Source organism: Xyrauchen texanus, chromosome 18 (assembly GCF_025860055.1).
Source record: "Xyrauchen texanus isolate HMW12.3.18 chromosome 18, RBS_HiC_50CHRs, whole genome shotgun sequence".
In the NCBI taxonomy this organism is placed as follows: domain Eukaryota; kingdom Metazoa; phylum Chordata; class Actinopteri; order Cypriniformes; family Catostomidae; genus Xyrauchen; species Xyrauchen texanus.
Genome location: NC_068293.1, coordinates 26,756,919 through 26,777,322, shown reverse-complemented (window position 1 = coordinate 26,777,322; position 20,404 = coordinate 26,756,919). Strand labels below are relative to the sequence as shown.

The following is a 20,404-nucleotide window of genomic DNA, read 5'->3' as shown; positions in this document are numbered from 1 at the left end:
AGATGACTACATCAATCATATGATTTTGATGAATTATCAACTTATTATCAACTACAGATTTGAAATAATCTTTACAATAAGGTTCTGTTTACATTACTGCAATATGTACCATGAACTAACAATGAACAATGATTTTTACAGCATTTAGTAATCTTGGTTAATGTTAATTATCAAAATACTTTAATTGTTTCTTCTTAATTAACTATCATAAATGTATAGCTACGTCTTTTAATAAAAAAAAAAAAATGCATTGTATGTAGAAATATAACATTAACCAAAATAGATTTTTGTTATTTCATAGTAACTATTGTATAAAATAATGTTAATACGTGCAATCCATTGTAAAATATGATTATTTGTAATATAACCATTGTTATAAACTGTATTATTATTCATACATTGTAATAGTATATATCCTTCAAGGTGCAATCAGTAAATTTTTGCAAATGAAATAAGTTTTACACATACAGACATGATTAGGGGCGGCTGTGGCTCAGTTGGTAGAGCGGGTTGGCCACTAATCGCAGGATTCGAATCTCGGCCCACACTACTCCACATGCCGAAGTGTCCTTGGGCAAGACACTGAACCCCAAGTTGCTCCCAATGGCAGGCAAGCACCTTGCATTCACTGTGAATGTGTCACAGTGTAAAGCACTTTGAATACCGTTAAGGTTCAAAAGGCGCTATAAACTGCAGACCATTTACCATTAGCATTTTTTTTTGCATATCGTGCTTTCAGCCAGTGCTCAAACATAAAAGTACATGTACACAACACAAGCAAACCAAATAATAAAACAACAAACACAATATACTGTAAGTACTACAAATAACAACGGAGCCCAAGTCAACAGTACAGTCCGGAGTGATGGTATGGTATTGATAAACAGGTGTGAGATCAACCAGACAATCTGAACAGAATGAGTGCAAGTGGAAAGATAAAATATTCAAATGTTCAGGTTCAGGTTCAGGTCCCTGCTGGAGTCATGAAACAAACCACTACTACATGCAGCTCTCATGTCGCGCCACAGATAAACGCACATTATCAGATGCCAAGCGGGAGTGCACAGAGGTGTTCAGTCGGCAGAGAGCTCGCGAGTCACGGCTGCAGTCCTGCGTGCAAAATATACACATTTTTTTTAAAGATTAAATCCAAGAATGTCTGTTATAGGGATGTGTGTAGTATGACATAGACTAATAAACAGACTAATAATAACTAAACATAAGAAAAACAAACATCTTTGGTGTACAGCACATAAACAAACTTCCAGAAAGACAGGTGTCACTACAGAGTCCAAAAGCACAAGTACCACTGGGACCAATGGGATGGGTTAGAGCTAACTAAAATCTTACTGAGTGAACCTTTAAATCCAACTATAAACCATAAATATGGGCATTACACTGGGGAGCTATGCGGTAGCGTCACAAACTTCAGACACCTTAATATTCACATCTGTGTTCATCTGACGTAAATCTACCAGACAGACTTTGATAGACTGTACAAAACAAGCAGGTTTTTTTACATTATGAATGGTCTTTGGTCTGTTCATAACATTTACACAGATCTCTCACTTTTTCAGATTAAACAATTGATTTGTTGACACAATATCAGGTTAGTTCAACTCTCTTGAGCAACATTAATGTAATAATCTATATATGGAATCAATATAGTATTTCAAATACATGGCTCACCGGCCTCATAGACTAGTTTATTGATCACAATCAAAGTGCAGGATATTGAGTAAATCTTTGCCGTATTCAACATTACATGGGTAGGCCATTTTCAATATTTCCTTATCGCAGAATTCCCTTACTGCCACCCAGATAATTACCATTTAATGCTGACAGCACATATGGATTCTGGCACTTAAACTTCAAGCGTCAACATTCCAGAGAGAAATGCATGACTGCAGTTGATGCAGTCATAGCTACATGTATCACTTTAATAACAAGCAATTATTCTAATCACCTAGATTGAGGGGGAATAATCATTTCAAATGCGTGCATTTAGAGCCATGTTTGAAAGGATATTCATAACCATGTGATGAAAGGGTAATCGGAATGACACAAGGAATACGCACAAATTCCCCGCTAATTAGATAAATCCGTCACCCATCTCTGGAGCCGCACTGGAGCAAATAGTTATTTAAAGCAATACTCAAAGTGTTACAGTAAGAAATGCACCAATTAGAGGAGCTCGTGCACTCATTACAAATCACTTTAACATTGATCATTATTTGACATTGACTGACCTGAACTGATCAGAAGAAAGGTAAGCTAAATCACTTTGTTGGCATTTAAAAATTAATAATGATGAATATTATTTCAGCTAAATACATGATTTCTTCCACAAAAACTAGAGCCTTCAACAGGGGGTATGTGGAAATATTGCAGGGGGTCCACACATTTTTGTTTGATCTCAAGCTAATTTTTGTGAAAATATAAATGACCCTATATGTTAAACAAAAATCTTGAATGAAAAAGGTAAAGTTCAGTTGTTTTATTGTCCTCTCACATTAAAATGTGGTAAAATTAAAATGTACTTCACCACCAAGTCATATACCATCATTAATAAGACAAAAGTCAGCAGGCACATTCTCTGGCCCACTTTCACACTAAAAGTGATACAGTATTACACCATCAAATTTCCATTCTCTAACAATGATTCTGATCATATTTCAACTGCAATCGCAGAGCTTCTAATACTAGCACTCATTAGCTGCTTTCATGTAGCACAATGTTTTTTGAGCAAGTATATTTCCATTTATCACAAAACTGACAGTGGGGTATTCACAAATTTCTAAGGAAGGGCAATATCATATCCCAGCATGCCAATTTCAGTCTGTTTTAATGAGCCAAGTCAAGCACATGCTGGTTACTCTGAAGTTGAGAACTTCAATAATGTTATCAGATAGACGACTTGATGAGGATTGATCTTTTCTATTTGCAAGGTTAAATTGCCTAAAATAAATGTTGTGTTGTCTTGTTTGTCTTCATTGGATCACCATGTTTTTTGCTTCTTTAAAAAGGCCTGTGTGTCTGGCCCTCATGCTGTGAACTCAGTATGTGAATGATATCGAAGCAAGTTATTTATGACTGGAATCTTATTTTTTTATTTCTCCCCTTTTCTCCCCAATTTGGAATGCCCAATTCCCAATGTGCTCTAAGTCCTTGAAGCAGCGCAGTGACTCGCCTCAATCTGGGTGGCGGCGGACAAATCTCAGTTGCCTCCGTGTCCGAGACGTCAATACAAGCATCTTATCATGTGGCTTGTTGAGCACGTTAGAGCAGAGACATAGGCTTCACACTATTCTCTGCGGCATCCACACACAACTCACCACACACCCCACCGAGAGCGAGAACCACATTATAGCGACCACGAGGAGGTTACCCCATGTGACTCTACCCTCCCTAGCAACCGGGCCAATTTGATTGCTTTGGAGACCTGGCTGGAATCACTCAGCATGTCCTGGGTTCAGACTTGCGACTCCAGGTGTGGTAGTCAGCATCTTTTTTTGCTGAGCTACCCAGCCCCCTGACTGGACTCTTATTGAGTCCACATGAAAGAGTTGCCTTGGATTTATCATGTCGATGAGACTGGTGTAGATGTCAGGTATAACTCACTGAGTTAAGTCTCAAAGCTATAAACCACTTCTGCTATTCAGTTCTGTTTTATTTATGTTGCTTAAAAGACATTGTTTAACTTATGATGAATGCAATAGTAAAGTACAGATGTACTTTGATAACACATTGAACCCATTGCATAACAAACAGATTCTGTATCCTCTGTATAAAAAGGTTTTCCAGAATGAATTCAGTAGGATATTTAAGTGAAAGGCTGATTATATTTTAATTAAATCAGTAATTCTGACATCTGGACAGCCCATGCTTAAGTAAAGACCTGAAGGAGATCTGCAATATTTTTCCAAGAGAACAATTTCAGCTATTCTTTTTTATATATTTGATAAAGTACCACCTTCCCATCTTTAATCTGTAATAGAAGTACTTTCTTGTTCAGGCTGTGAATCTGATGACTGAATGTAAAATATCACTGCATGGACAAAACTTTGAGGTGGTAGCTGTGCTTTGGAACATGGTAGCTGGTTTCTATTGTCCAAATTGGTCATTAGCTGGTTGGAGATTTTTTTATATGGATGACCATCTTGGGCCCTACTGGAAAAACTGATACCAGCTTAAGGTGGTCTAGCTGGTTTTGGTAACTTTGTTGCTGGTCCAAGATAGTCTCCCTGCTAAGCCAGGTCTTCACCAACTGGTAATACAGCTGTTCAACAACAAAAACCAGTATAGACCAGCTAGAAACCTCCTCTGTGTTCCAAAACATGTAGTTGTTTTTTTGCTGGATTTTCCAGCAGGATGTGACTGAATGTACTCTGACTGGTTAATAAATACATTTTATCATTACTTCACAGTATTTAGTGTTTTCACATTTAAGGTTTTAGTCTTTTACATGTGAATATTAATCCCCTGAAGTCTTCTGAAAAATGTTCTGTTTCTCCATTCTTGGATTGTTTAACTCATTCAACCGTGATATGAATCAAAGAACTCGGCTGAGTCTCTAACCGATTTTCTGCCCCATTTTCTGTGTTTAATTTGGCAACAATAAAAGTTGTTTGTTTGTAAGAAGTCAAGTCGCTTCACAATGCCTCCCACATGTAAAGTAAGTATGTGGGTTTGTTCTACAATGTAGAACTCTGAATGTGGGTGGCTTTCATGATTTAAAGCAAAGCACACAGACTCAAAAGCTCTTAATCAGTCAATGAATGTGGGGAAAATCAAGGACACCAAAATTGATTCTCTTGATAAAGACAAATATTCTCCAAAGCACAAGTCAAAACAATGGCTACTTTTATTGCTGTGGTTTCCATTGGAAAAAAAAATCCCAAGTTTCCATTATTTTTCTTCAATAGTGCAAAACATGACATTTTACTTTCATTGGAAAGCAAAAGTGAGTTTTACCCTAATTAGCATTAGATGTTTCACATGGACACAGATTGGTTGAAGTTTGGGCTCCCCCAAAACAGGATTGGCCATTTGAGTTGTCTCTCTTTAATCTCCTTCTCCTAATCTTCTCCTGATTTATATATAATAAATGAGAAACAATTGAGGTATGAAGGAAATCTCATTTGTGACCTTCTATGGACTCAAAAGTCTCATCAGTTTACAAACATTGGCATAAGACCATAATATGATTGTGGAAAAGGCACATATTCAGGGTCCAGAAAGTCTGTATCCTCCTGGCCTCATCAAAAAGCCAGAGGAAGGAATGATCATTTGACTGACATTTCAAGACAAGAAGAAAGACACTTAGTGTTTGGCCTCCATGCTCTGCCAGGTCATTACATCACATATTAGTGCCAAGCTGGGAGAGAAATAAAACACCAGACTTTGAAACAGGTCTGTCTCTCTCTCATCTCATGTCTCTCACTTGGCTGAGTCATTTGTAGCTTGTGAACAGGTTTGGCTTAAAAAAGCACTGATGAAAATGCCCTCTGTCCTCTCCACCCCTGCTTGGCAAGAATCATAAACGCTCCAGATCCATAGAACAGAGTGGCTGTTTATTCCACTGTCTAAAATAGTCCAAGCATCAACCAATCAAACATCCTCTTTGAATGAGAAGCCAAGAGTGAAAGAGAGGAAAAAGACTGAAATGCTGAATTGCAGTAAAAGGTCTTTATCATTGATAGACAATGGTTTGCATGCTTAACTAAAGTAAGAGTGTATAAAAATAGGTAGAGAAATGCTCTTTCATACAGTATGTATGTGTGACAATACAGAGAGAGTTGTTGGTTCTGAACTCTAGCTGCGATAATACCTATTCTTAGTTCGGAGTGCAGTTGGGATGAGCAATAGGCAGTTTTATTTAGAAACTCGAGTGCAATTGAATGAGGTTCTCACAGTTTGGAAGGTGACGCAAGTGAACATGAGTCACTAGTTAGTGCAGTGCTTTGTTAATGTATTGCACTAAGGATGTTTTTACAGACCCATGGTCCCCTCCACAAGACAGTAAATTTACACATCTAAAGAATGAGTTTAACATGAATTATTTTTTATAGATATTCCAAACATGGTTTTCACATCTGAGAATACCAGATGTTTTTATTTGTACAAATAGGTTCTCAATAGACTAATTTTGGTAAGAATAGAAATGTCAAATGTATTATACAGACATATAAACCGAGAATGACAATTCTCTCTTTGCAAATAAAAAATACAGCCCTTGGTTCTTAGAAAAAAGCCAAGGCTAGCATATCTCAGGAAAATACTTAAACTTGAAAATACAAAAAAACTCTGCTGTGCTGTTCATCTCCATCACAATGAAATGGCACAAACCAAAGTTTTATTTACTGTTTTCAGCAAAGTAATTTAAAGGAACATTTCACCCAAAACTCTAAATTATGTGATAATTTACTAGTTTTTCTTATCGGTGCTGCTGAGCTCCAAAAATGGCAAAACGTTTTGATTTGATATGAGGACTACAGCAGATAGAATGATTTTCAGTAAATATGTATGTGTTATATCTGCTTGTCACACAACATTATCGGTTAGTTCCATATAAATATTACAAAAGAAGAATTGAATATAGTGCACACTATAATTCTTTTATTTATTTATTTTGTGTTTAGCTCAATACATAGTGGAATAGATCAAGCTGGACATTCCACAGTATCTTTTATTTTTGTGTTTCACAGTGAAAAAGTTCAGGTTGAGTAAATGTATCAGAATTTTCATTTCTGAGTTAAAATTCCTTTCAGACCAATAGGTATTAGTAATAAGACACAAGGACTTGGAATGGAGCATGTATTCATGCAGTGTCCCTGGAGATCAGTGCAGCGTGAAGAGGGCTTCAATAGGAAGTCACAGAAAAGCTCAGAGCAGTAAGCTGATCTGTCAGTGACACTTCCTGAGAAGACAAAGATGGTTATTTGGCTTCTCTTTACCGAATAGATTCTTAATTAGAACACTTCATTCTTTAAAAAGTAAATTGCCTTGATAAAGAGATTTTAAGGACATGTGCAGTGGACTGAACGCTGAAGCTGAAAACAAGCTCACAAATACACGTTACACAGGTTGTAATGACATGGTGATGTTTTATGGGTCATTGTGAATGGTTTTGGATCAATAAGGATCAGTTTTAAATCTGATAATATAATCATTGTAATATCCAATTACTGTATCTCTATGGACTGCAAATAGCAATTAAAGAAATGGTTAAAAAATGTAAATTAGAAAGTACTGTAGTCTATACAACTCGTGCACAATTCATTATTCAAACTGTAGGCTGTTTGTGGTTGTCTGGTAATGTAGCAGTGTAACACAAACATAGAGTTGTGTGTTTATTGGCCTTGTACAACAGCTTTGAACCAGGTTCATCCAATCAGATTTAAACTCGGAACAATACGATTTCTAAATGTTAAATGGAGGCAGGATATAAGAGTTCAACTGAAATATGTTAGGGAAAAATGTATTTGATTAGAACAACTAATAACATTGTTCTTTTTAGAACTTTCTGCTAATAATCAGAATTGAAAAAGAGACTAAATCTTCTATAATGTTAAGTCTGTTATGGTTTAGTACTTGAGATGTAATGTATCAAACAGATGCTGATCAGATCCACTGTCTCTTGTGCGTACATACGGTCACGTTTGACCCTTGCGTTCACATTCTTATTGCAGTCTTCTGAATCTTAAAAGAAGAATCCCACGGCAAAACACACACACCCACATACTTTCTCCCAACATACAAATTCTGCAAGACATCACAAATAATTGCACCAGTGTCAAAGTGGTGCACATGGGGTGCTCAGAGGGACTGAAGCCACAGTACATGTTCGTCTTCTTTAATTCACAGACCAAAGGCCAGCAGTGCAGCTTTAACAGACAAACACAGGAATCAGTTTCATGACAGAGCCTGTGATGAGAATAAAAATATGTGAACTGCAGTCTCTCTTACAGTAAGATGTTAGAGGTGTTTTTTTCCCATCTATAAAAAGCACTGATACATGAGGTCAGAAAACCCTGGCTTTTCATCAGTTTTTAAGCTGCACACCGAGATAAACAATTCCCTCTGCAGTACTTAAGGCTTGCTATACATCCACACATATATTATTATGTTATATCATACATAAACTAGGACATAAAAAGTTTCACAGTCCAGTGAAGTGAAGAACATAATATCTGATTTGATCACTCTTTTTTTAAGACCTCATGATGACAATATCTCAGTATCCATACGTATTCATGCGTAAAGTTTAAACAACTTTAGAGATGAACAAATGTTTACAAATCCTTTGGGGCTCTGAGAATCTGAAGTTTTGGAACAATCGAGACAGCATACTCAGGAAATGAGTGAAACAAGTAAATTCTACACTGTAACAATGACAGTTTCACTTGTGTTTTGTACTTGTTGTGGTTTAATGAAAATTAAATTAAGCAAAACAAAAAGTGGAAATCATACTTTTATTCAACCTGTCTCAGAATTACATTTCTATACCTACATTTTTGCTAAATAATTTTTAAGTGGCTAATTGTACATATTGCAGCAGTTTTCTGGTGAAATGAACACTAGAGGTGTTAAAACAACAATTACTTTTATACCCTTTCACACAAATCACAAGTAAAATTTCAACTTTCACTACAACGCATAATGCAATACATTTTTGAGTTTGCTTTACATAACCAACTATATTTATAAGCTTGTTCAAGCACAATCAAATGCATGGTAGCTTTTCTCGATGGGCATTGGATTTGCGATGCCAAAAGTTTCATTGAAGCACCACGAAATGTGGATGTTTCTGCAGTTTCATTTTTCATCTCACATTTTCTTCAGAGGGTTTGTAAAGATCTGTCTCTATAGCTGTACATTTTTAAAATTGCTTATGTTTATTCTTTACATTTCAGTGTCTATCAAAGGGTAGAACATTGTATAGTATGTGTAAATGTTACATACAAATATATATGAATACTAATGACATCACTTTGGATAAACACAAACTTCACAGTGTTCCCATTCTGTGTCAGGAGTTGTGGAAATAACCCAGATGCAGATGCAGTCATATAAACCAAAAATCCTTTATTAGTGAAGAAAAAGCTAAACAACTCTGTGCATCTGCTCATTCACAAAAGTCTTAGCCAAACATGACAGAGCAATGAAATGACCCCTAAGAGGGAAAAAATGAGAAAAGAAAACAAACTAGTACCAACAGACACTAATCAGGAAACAGCCAAGAAACTAATCAGCCCAGGACCGAGCCAAAGAGGAGAAATAAATAGGGAAGCAAATAAGGAGGGGAACAATGGAAGGCAGGTGTAATGATAAACTGATAATGAGGCAAGTGAAGGGGATTTGCATTATAGGAACATAGAGATAAATTTTAAAAAACAATATAAAAATAATAAAATGAGTATAAATATTGAAAAATGTAAGAGAAATTGAGCATTGAAAGAGAGAAAGGTAGAATTTCTGACTTTGCCTCTGACTTCTTAGTGAGCTGACTTCTCCGTTTTTCCACCCGATCACAGAGGAAGATGACAGTACATGACATATGAAGACACAAATTATACTGTCCGAATTTCCTCAACATTTCTCTTAAATTCTCTTACACACACTTCTCTTAACTTTAAATATTAAATGCTTTTAAAAGGTTGAAATGTGTCTCCCTAAATAATACTGGAATAACAATCAGATTCATGGATAGATAGACAGTCTGTTTGTATAAAGTATTGTAGAGAGAGAACAGTGATGGAAAACAGCATAATTTTCACCCCAGTTATATAAGAGAAATGGAGTAGCTTTCTTTAGTGGAAAAAGTGTAGCTTTACTTACATAATCATTTAAGATTCTATATCTATATGAGCCATAAATAACCAGGATCTCCCGAGAGTGATCTTCATAGTTGTGTTCGAGCTGTACTCTCAGTATTTAATGTATTTCTTAACATTACTGACAATAACTGTTTTTATATTGCGTTATATTAAAAGGTAAAAGTCATCCCAGGATTCCAAGGGGAAATAGCTGGTTTGATGAGAGATCATATGGGAAATTCGTCAGCATCTCAAAACAGAGACAGGCCTTCTATGGCAATTCCGTCCAGGCCAATTCCCAGTATGCATTGTCCACAGTGCACCCTGAATACCAACCTTTTCCATGAATGGCATTATATTTAACCAGATAATCTTTTAGCACTGACTATCTGCCACCTTGACAGGTGGTCATTCTCTGGTGCCTAGTGACAAAGATTGGGTTAGATTGTTCTGGGCATTACATAAATACTAAGGGTGGGCTGGTGCATCAAGTGTGAGATGATGCATTCTCTAAGACAAGTTGAGTATATCCACTGCTCTGGGTTAAAAAACTCCCTGCACTTCCCATTTTCCCACAGGTCTTCCCCGGATATTAAATGTCATATTGGTTCACAAGGGTATGTTGATATCAGGCCTGGGAGGGAGACTGCCAAAAACATCTACAGTAGCATGTGACTCACAACCATGTGGACATTGAAAGATGTGTGAAAATGAATAGTTCACAGTAGTTTGGAACAAAATGTTATGTTCCAAACCATTCTAACTTCTGTGCAACACAACAAAGTACTATAAAAGTACTCCATACAACGCGAAAAAGAGCAACAGCAGACGGATTCTTTTGTCAGCAAATAACGACTTCATAGCTTCAGAACCGTTTAGTACATGAGTCATATGGACTATTTTTAATAGTCTCTCGTCCAATCAGATATGAGGACCGGAACTACCTAAATGTTGTGTATGTGTGTGTATATATATATATATATACATATAGATACATACATACATACATACATATATATATATATATATATATATATATATATATATATATATATACACATACCCATACATACATACATACATATATATACACAACATTTAGGTAGTTCCGGTGCTCATATCTGATTGGACGAGAGACGTTCCATGAGCACTGATGGTCTGACACCAGCACTCCGACGCTTCACTGTGTGTGTGTATCACTCCGCTTGTGTTCGTGCTGTTCTAAACGAAAGTGTAAGAGCAGTGCATATGTGTTAAGAGCTTCTGTTTGTCTTTTTTTTACATTACATATGTTAGCCAAAATCCCAGAAAATAATGTCAACATTTAGGCAATTAACTAATTAGCTTCTGATAGGCTAATTGGAGTCAATTGGAGGTGTACCTGTGGATATATTTTAAGGCCTAACTTCAAACTCAGTACCTCTTTGCTTGACATAATGGGAAAATTAAAAAGGACAGCAAAGGACTTTGAGAAGATGCTGGAGGAAACAGGTAGACAAGTATCTATATCCACAGTAAAACGAGTCCTATATCGATATAACCTGAAAGACTGCTCAGCAAGGAAGAAGCCACTGCTCCAAAACCACCATAAAAAAGCCAGACTACAGTTTGCAAGTGCACATGGGGACAAAGATTTTGGAGAAATGTCCTCTGGTCTGATGAAACAAAATTTAACTGTTTATCCATAATGAACAGCGTTATGTTTGGAGGAAAAAGGGTGAGGCTTTCTAGCCAAAGAACACCCTCCCAACTGTGAAGCATGGGGGTGGCAGCATCATGTTGTGGGGGTGTTTTGCTGCAGGAGGGACTGGTGCACTTCACAAAGTAGATGGCATCATGAGGAAGGAAAATTATGTGTATATATTGAAACAACATCTCAAGACATCAGCCAAGAAGTTAAAGCTCAGTCGCAAATAGGTCTTCCAAATGGACAGTGACCACAAGCAAACCTCCAAAGTTGTGGCAAAATGGCTTAATGACAACAAAGTCAAGGTATTGGAGTGGCCTCATTCTGATAGAAAATGTGTTTTCTTCAGAGGCTGGGTGAAACGAGATGATCTTTATCTGCTGTGACATAATTAGCGTAACTTGACTCTTGGATGCCTCGCAGACAAAGAGATTGAGATGAACGGCAGTTTATTTGGCCGAGGGAAGATGTTGAACTGCCTGAATGTGGATGACAGAATTACAGTTTTTACAGTCAACTCTGGAGAGAGAGAATATTCTTCCTCCCACAGATCTTTCCTTACATAGCATAACTATTCTCTGGCATGTGGGGCTTTTAATGGTTCCAGCACAAATGGCTATTAATCTGGATGATAATGTACAAATTTTGCAATCCTAATTGGATTTTGTTTAAATTAAACTACTTAACAATGTGACACAAATGCTGACTGTAACACAAAAGCTGAAGGTTTATTTTTATTTTTTTAATTAAGGGGTCATTTACAGTCAGATTATCACAAAATAAATTCTGACTTGCCCTCAGGTATTAGAGGGAGGGGACAGTCCCCTGTTAGAGAGCATTTTATTGGAAAATAATTTGTGTACACCCTAGGCAGATGTACATGAGTGTAAATAATGTGTATTTAATATGCAATTTGTAAAAACTTTTAGAACTACACTAGCATACAGATCTGGTTTGATATAGATTGCTGTCATAAGGTATTTATAAAGGGAGTGAACTGAAGGTGCTTTTAATGTGCTACTAACTGACAGTGCCGGAACTGCTTCGTGAGTTCAAGTTTATATCTCCATTTTGCAAGTCAGAGACTTTATAACCATACTCAGCTGTTTCCTGTTGGGAGCTGTTGGGAGTGTTTTGCTCCCCTGATGCTTTTCACAATAGACTGCATGAGTCAAGACATCAGTGATTACATTAACAAGGCTAGAACCAATCAATTAGAATGCTATTCTTGTGCTCTTCTCTTCCTATCTCTTCTTTAAAGCTGTTACTGATTGTATAAGCAGATATTATGAGCCTGAAGGAATGAGCTCTCCGCCTTAATCAAAAGCAAATATCAGTCATTGTGCCATCCTTGGGGCAATCAAACATAATACCCATGACAATTCACAGATAAAAGGATGTATAAATCACGCTTCAACAGGATGCTGTCACAGAGTAAAAAGAATAAATTAAAAAAAAGCATAAGAGAACTTTAGATTTTCGATCCCATTGAAGAAAATGCCAAAGGAACATAGCCATTCCCTTTCTCTACCTTCTTCCTCCCACATTACCGTATAATGAATTCTGTCTATTTGCAGACTCTCTGATGAGCATTTTTCTGTAGTTTGGAATGGGGCTTCTGGGATTACCAACACTGATGGACACAAGAAAAGACACTGGAATATTGGTCAAGAAAAATTCATGTCAGATCACATAATTATGTGGCAGCTCAACAATGCACATGACAATCTGACAACTGTCATGACAACTCTTACAAAATACTAGTCGCAAGATTGCACACATCAACAGGACAATGGACAATGATTCACTTGTTTTGATGCTTGAGATTAAGCAGTATGAAAGCAGTCGATCTTCATCAGTAAGTCACCAAGAAATAGATTTGGTGTCAGGTAGTATAACGGCTCATAAAGTTGAACTGAAACAGGAAAGTCTGCTTGATAATGTGTTTCAACCTATTTGGCCACAGCCAACTAATAACACCATCCCAAAAGAGACGTAGTTGATACTTTATGCCATGCCATGGAGCGGCAAGCCAATATCACTGAGTGCTTAGTGAAGCATCAAAAAATGTCCATGCTTCCTTCAATTGACAAATGTTTTCAAAGGGGATCCTCTTAATTATAAACTGTTCATTTGAGCTTTTGAACATGGAGTTGAAGATCGTACTGATAACAATAAGGACCGTTTGTACTTCATGGAAAAGTACATGACTGGAAATCATAAGGAACTGATTCATAGTTGTCTACATATGTACCCTACAGAAGGCTATTTTAAGGCAAAACAGCTTCTGAGAGAGGATTTTGGAAATGAGAATCAGATTGCAGTCACATACATGAATAAAGCTTTACATTGGCCCTCTATCAAACCAGAAGATAGAGAGGCACATCACTCTTTTTCATTGTTTCTATCAGGATGCAGCAATGTAATGTCAGTTACATGGAAGGGATGATCCATCCATCCATCCATCCATCGTCAACCGCTTATCCTGTGTACAGGGTGGCGGGGGGCTGGAGCCTATCTCAGCTAACATTGGGCGTAAGGCAGGGATGGAAGGGATGATAACTCAGCAAATCGGAAGAGCAAATCTGTTCAGATGCCAAATTATCGTGTGGTGGCTGAACAACGGGCTCTGAATTTGAAAAGAAAATTAATCAGAAATCCTGAGTTCCACACAGAGTATACATCTTTTATAAACAGTCTCATCAGAAATGACTATGCTGTTAAGCTGACAGAAGACAATCACAAGCAGACAGGTGAAAAGTTGGTTCAGACCTCATCATGGGGTGTGCCATCCTGTCAAAAAAAAACGAAGAGTTGTTTTCGATTGTGCGGCATCTTATCAAGGGATGTCATTGAACCCACAACATTTACAAGGTCCTAACCTCACAAATAATCTTGTCTGTGTCATTACAAGATTCAGGCAATAAAATATCGCTATTATGACAGATGTAGAAGCTATGTTCCACCAGGTTCACGTTCATGAAGAAGATTCAAATCTCCTAAGGTTCCTGTGGTGGCCTCATGGAGATTATAATGGAGACTTGGTGGAACACAATATGGTTGTCCACTTGTTTGGCACTACTTCTTCGCCCAGCTGCACCAGCTATGATTTGAGGAATCTGAATGTGCTGAAGATCATAGCACATTTTTCAAGATTGATGTTGTTGATGCTGGTTCTTAAATTTTTTCTGTTTAAAGTCCACAGCCACTGAGACACAAGCCATAGAGCTGTATCATGGTCTACAGGCAATATGTTCCAAAGGAGGTTTTCACCTAGTTAAGTGGACAAGTAACAGTTGTGCTGTTTTAACAGCTATCCCTGAGAATGAATGGGCTGATGGAGTGAGAGACTTCGATCTTGATCAAGAAATACTGCCAATGGAAAGAGCATTAGGCATCCACTGGAATGTTGAGTCAGACATATTTCAATTCAAATTAGTCATTAAAGATCATCCATTCACTCAAAAGGGACTGCTCTCAATTGTCAGTTATATCTATGACCCATTGGGGTTTCTTGCACCCGTAGTTTTACCTGCAAAAATGATCCTGCAGGATTTGTGCTGGCTGAAAATAGGATGGGATGACGATCTTCCAGATCAAATAAAACAAAGGTGGACAGACTGGCTCAATGGACTTCATCAATTTGAAGAGTTCAAGGTGAGCAGATGCATTAAACCAGCAGGGTTTGTAGAAGCAATTGTGGCACAGCTACATCAATTTGCTGATGTGAGTGAGGATGCGTATGGTACAGCAAGTTATCTTCTTTTGCGTAATCAACAGAATCAGGTGCACTGTGCATTAATTATGGGGAAAGCCAGAGTTGCCCCTCTAAAAAGGCCTACAATTGCACAAATGGAACTGACAGCCGCGACAGTTGACACAAAATGGATCTGATGTTAAGAAGAGAACTAAACTAAAACTTAAACCTTCAGTCTACTGGTCAGACAGCACAGCTGTACCTAAATATCTCAGAAATGAGAGCACAAGATTCAGATCATTTGTGGCAAACAGAGTCACAACTATTCAAAAAGGCTCAAAGATTGAACAATGGAATCATGTTGATACTGCCTCAAATCCAGCAGACTGTGCCTCAAGAGGGCAGAAGGCTGACACTTTCTTGCTAAATGAAAAATGGATCTCAGTCCCAGATTTTCTTTACCAATCCACAGAATAGTGGCTGAAGAACATGGACCAAATGAGGACATCTGCAAATGATCCAGAGGTCAGTGTTGGATTATTCAATACAAACACAACACAATAACAGTTCAGATAGACAACTGATGAATTATTTATCTTCCTGGATAAAGCTTTAGCACATTGTAGCTTGGATTCTAAAATGTAAAACCATGCTGTTGGAACTTGTGTAAAAGAGAAAAACACTTACTGCTGCAGATACTCTAGCCAACTCGAGTAAAGGCAAGCAGCTAGTGAACAAAAAGATGGCAGACATCAAAGCTAAATGGAAAGGAAGTCACATATCAGTTGATAATTTGAAGGAGGCTGAGCTTGAGATAGTAAAGTACTGACAAAGGGAGACGTTCATGTGGAGATTTCAGCGCTACAAAGTGGACAAGCCATTAACATATGTAGTTCAATCTACAGATAACCCCCAAGTTGCACAGTTGAGTTTTACATGTCAGTGGAAGACTTAGCAATGTTGCTATGTCGGAATAAAGCAAGCGACCTGTGCTTATACCGAAAGATATTCATGTCACCAACTTAATGCTCCAAAATGTTCATGAAAGAACAGGACATAGTGGACATATATGCAACAGAAATACTGTATACCTGGTGCCAAATCTGCAATCATTTAAATGCTTGCAAGATGTGTTATTTGTCATCGTTTACATTTCTCCACAGGAAAACAACTAATGGCAGACTTACCATCAGACTGAGTGTTCCCAGACGATCCACCTTTTACAAGAGTCGGTGTAGATTACTTTGGACAATTCATGGTTAAACGTGGAAGAGCCCATGCCAAGAAATATGGTGTTATCTTCACTTGCTTAGCAATTCATGCCGTGCACATTGAATTTGCTTCTTCATTGGACACAAATTCCTGTTTAAATGCTATATGCTGGTTTGTAGCCAGAAAGGGGCAGGGGAAATTTCTCAGGTCAGACAATGGGACCAATTTTGAAGCTGATGAGTGCAAATTAAGACAATCCATTAAACAATGGAACAACCAAAGGATTCAGGACCATCTCAGTCAGCAAGGAATTAAGTGGGTTTTTAATTCTCCTACTGGGTCTCATCATGGCGGGGCATGTGAGAGATTGATATGCTCAATAAGAAAGATCCTTACTGCTACAATCAGAGAACAAATTCTTGATGAGGAATGCCTTCAAACAGTTTTCTGTGAAGCAGAGGGTATAGTCAACAGTCGTCCAATCACAGCAGCATCAAGTGACAAATTATTTGGATGCTTTGACTCCAAACCACTTGTTGTTACTCAAGACAAAGCCGTCATTGCCTCCAGGACTGTTTGACAAAGAAGACCTGATTCTAGACGCAGATGTAAACAGGTACAGTACGTTTCTGATCTGTTCTGGAAATGTTGGTCTTGTGAATACTTCCCGCAGTTGCAACAGAGACAAAAGTGGAATAACACAACAAGAAACTGATATTGTTCTGGTAGTCGATGACTCCGCCCCAAGAAATTCATGGGTGATAGCAAGGGTCATTGAAACTATTCCTGACAAGAAGGGTCTTGTGCGACATGTCCGCATTAAGACAAAAACGAACATTTTGGAAAGACCCATTGGATTTACAAAGGACATTAAAGTAATATGGCTCCTTCTGTTTAAGTTTAATTAAATGTTTCAATGAGTTTGAGAACAATTAGGGGCCGGTAATATAGGAGCCTATTTGCAAAGGCTCAGTTGCATGTTGGTATCGTATATATTGTAGTGCATTATGCCCTTTGGATGTTTGTGTTTTGATTGTTTGCATTCGTGGGACCAATTTGATGCATGTGTACTTTTTGGATGAAAATGTCTTACTTTGCATTGAAATATGTAATATGTTTAAATTGAGTACTGTCCCCTTAAGAACAGCGAAAGTAGAATTGAGTGGGGGGAGTACGCAGATAGCAGAGAGTGGAGTCACACAGTTTCTTTACCGCATCTGTGATATTTAAGATTATATATTTTGTTTCCATTTTGTTTGTTTTGATTTATTTACGATCAAGATTAAAAGAAGACATTTAATTGACACAACTGAGTACATGGGTATTTCTGTGGACACGGAGCAAATGAAACCGAAAGTATAACTCTTGCTATGCGCACAGAATATTACTCGTGCTTTTATTTTGATGAACTTAACACACCAGGAAGTCCTGTAAGCTGTAAGTGTCATTTTGTGGGCTACTTCAAATTCTGGTACAATGGTCCTCCGGTGCCATTTTAAATACATATTATAAGTGAAACGAACTATTGAGCATCTACATCTGAGATGTTGTTTGTGAGTAGCACTAACATAGTTAAATAGCCACAAGCTTGGAGGTCTGAGAATTGGCACGGCCGCCTCACCAGCCAGCGCGTTATGTTTATGTGTCTACAGAGCAGCACCATTCACTAACGCTCTGCGCATGCATACTACCTTTGTATATTTACTTATTAACCGCAGCCTTTTGCAGTTTATAAAGCTATCGAATGTCTTCAAGTGGCTTTGAATAAAATGCATGAGTTATATGGACAACTTAAATGGTGCTTTTATGGTGCATTTTAGGAGCATGACACAGTAACGATCATGACTAACACACAGAATCGGATTTGGATCGGGCTCGTTGGAACGATACCAATCCATCTAAAAACGTCAGTATTGGAGCCGATACCGATCCAGGTATCGGATCGGTGCATCCTTACTAGAAACCCGCGTTAACATGAGACCTGAAATCATGGGGTAATACACTTGTGTACTGCTGAAAACTGCTGATTCAGTTCTACTGAGCAGCCATTGAATCTGTCCTCTGCACTTCGGTAACTGTCTGGTTTGGTGCAGCTACAAAATTGGACATCAGAAAACAAAGTACAGTTCGAACTGCTGAGAGGATTATTGGTTGCCCCCTGCCCTCCCTTCAAGAACTGTACACTTCCAGATTGAGGATAAGGGCTGGAAAAATCACTCTGGACCCCACTCACCCTGCTCACTACCTTTTTGAACAGTTACCCTCTGACCAATGTTACAGAGCACTGAGCACCAGAACCGGCAGTCACAGGAACAGTTTTTTTCCTCAGTCTATCCATCTCATGAACAGTTAAATCTGACCCATTGATTAATAATTATGCGCAATACACAGCTTAGCAGTGTTGTAGTCAAGACCACCTAAAACAAGACCAAGTCAATACCAAGACTGGGGTGTATCGAGACTGAGATGAAACCAAGAATTTGAGGGGTTGAGACCAAGTCAAGACCAAGACCAGACCAGTGCGAGTCCCACACAGCATAATACACTTACGATAAAATGTGGAATATGCAAACCATAGGCACTCCTCAAATTGATCTGAAAGATCCACATTCCCATAAAAACACCCACAGAAAACAAAGGAATATTCCTCTTCATTCACCTCTTTTATTGCCATATTGGATGTGGAATATTCCACTTGATATCTCTGATCTCCGACTAAAGGCATTCCAATGCCAGATGTTCAGAAGATGATGTTAAAGGAAACAAAACTGCAACAATCCTGTTAGCTTAGCAGGTGTTTGACAGTCACCAGAGATGTCTCCTATTAACCCAATTCGTAAACAATCTGCAACACTAGCATTTGTGCTGCAGGTGTACAATTATCAACAGAGAGTATAATTTACCATGTTTTGGACACATGCTACTATGTTAACGTATGTTAAACAAGCTTTAATATCATGTAATGTAGGAACATTGACAAATTTATCGATATTATTTAACAAAAGTGAATGTTTATCACTTATATTGTACATATTCCTGGGTGCCGACAAGATTGTGTGACTTCACACACCTGCACCTTTAAAATGTCTGCACGACTTTCCAAGTTGTTATTACGGCATTCATTGCTCTTTTCCCAGTAAGAAGTTGGAAAATCCGACTTTCCGAGTTGAATGGAATGAGAGGCAGATTGCTAATGTTAGCTAGCTTCCTTTGCTAGCATCACTTAAACTTAGCTTATCTTTCTTTATGCTTCCTTTCCAAGTGCCAATAAAAGATCGACTTTCTCTGCTGTGTTGATAGGGATGGTGTGTTTCAAATTATTCAGCATTCGTTTGGATATCACATTAATTTGGCGCCCATATAAACTTTTACTTTCAGTTGGCCATTTCCATTTCTCAATTTTAGAGTTGTGAAAATCTCACCCTTCTGACTGGTGAGCTCAACAGGGTCACAGAAAAAAAGTGTCCAGCATATTGTTATCAGGTTGTGCATCATGCTCATGTATTCTATCCTTTGCTGGAAGCACCTACTGGCTGTGCTGGTGCTGACCTGCAGCATCTCGCAAAGTGGTTTAGTTTACCACTTTGCAGCGTTGTTGTATAGCACTTTTTCTGAAGAATGTTGGCCATTACAGTTTGAGCAACAGGTTTTTTGCAAAGCACATACTTCTGTGTCTATTCTCAGCTCTCTCATACTTATCTCTGGCTGATGCAGCAAACATATGTTAACAGCCAAGTCCAGGGTGAGTTTTTTGCATGGAGTAACTGTTTGGGAATGGTGTCATTTTATATACTGTAAATTATGCGGTCTCTAATGAGTGAATTCACATTTCTTTGCCAGGATTTTCAAAGTGGAGACCAAGAATGTCTATCCATGATGCATGTCTATCCATGATGATGTTTTTTTGCGGGTAAACACAATTCAGAGAATTTAGTTAGAAGTACCTCTGGATCCTCATGATCTTCCCCGTCTGCATACAGAAATGTTTCA

General features: G+C 37.9%; 1 protein-coding gene across 2 annotated transcripts in view; it reads left to right on the top strand.

Moving 5' to 3' along the window:
- Positions 1–20,404, top strand: part of ramp1 (receptor activity modifying protein 1) — a 79,517-nt gene that overhangs the window by 45,764 nt on the left and 13,349 nt on the right. The window contains exon 4 of one of the 2 annotated variants that reach the window (XM_052148680.1): positions 3,166–4,397. The exons of the other annotated variant lie outside the window; for it this stretch is intronic. The gene's annotated coding sequence lies outside the window, so the exon portion shown is untranslated. Of the gene's footprint in view, positions 1–3,165; positions 4,398–20,404 lie in introns of those variants that run through there. 2 annotated transcript variants of the gene reach the window in all.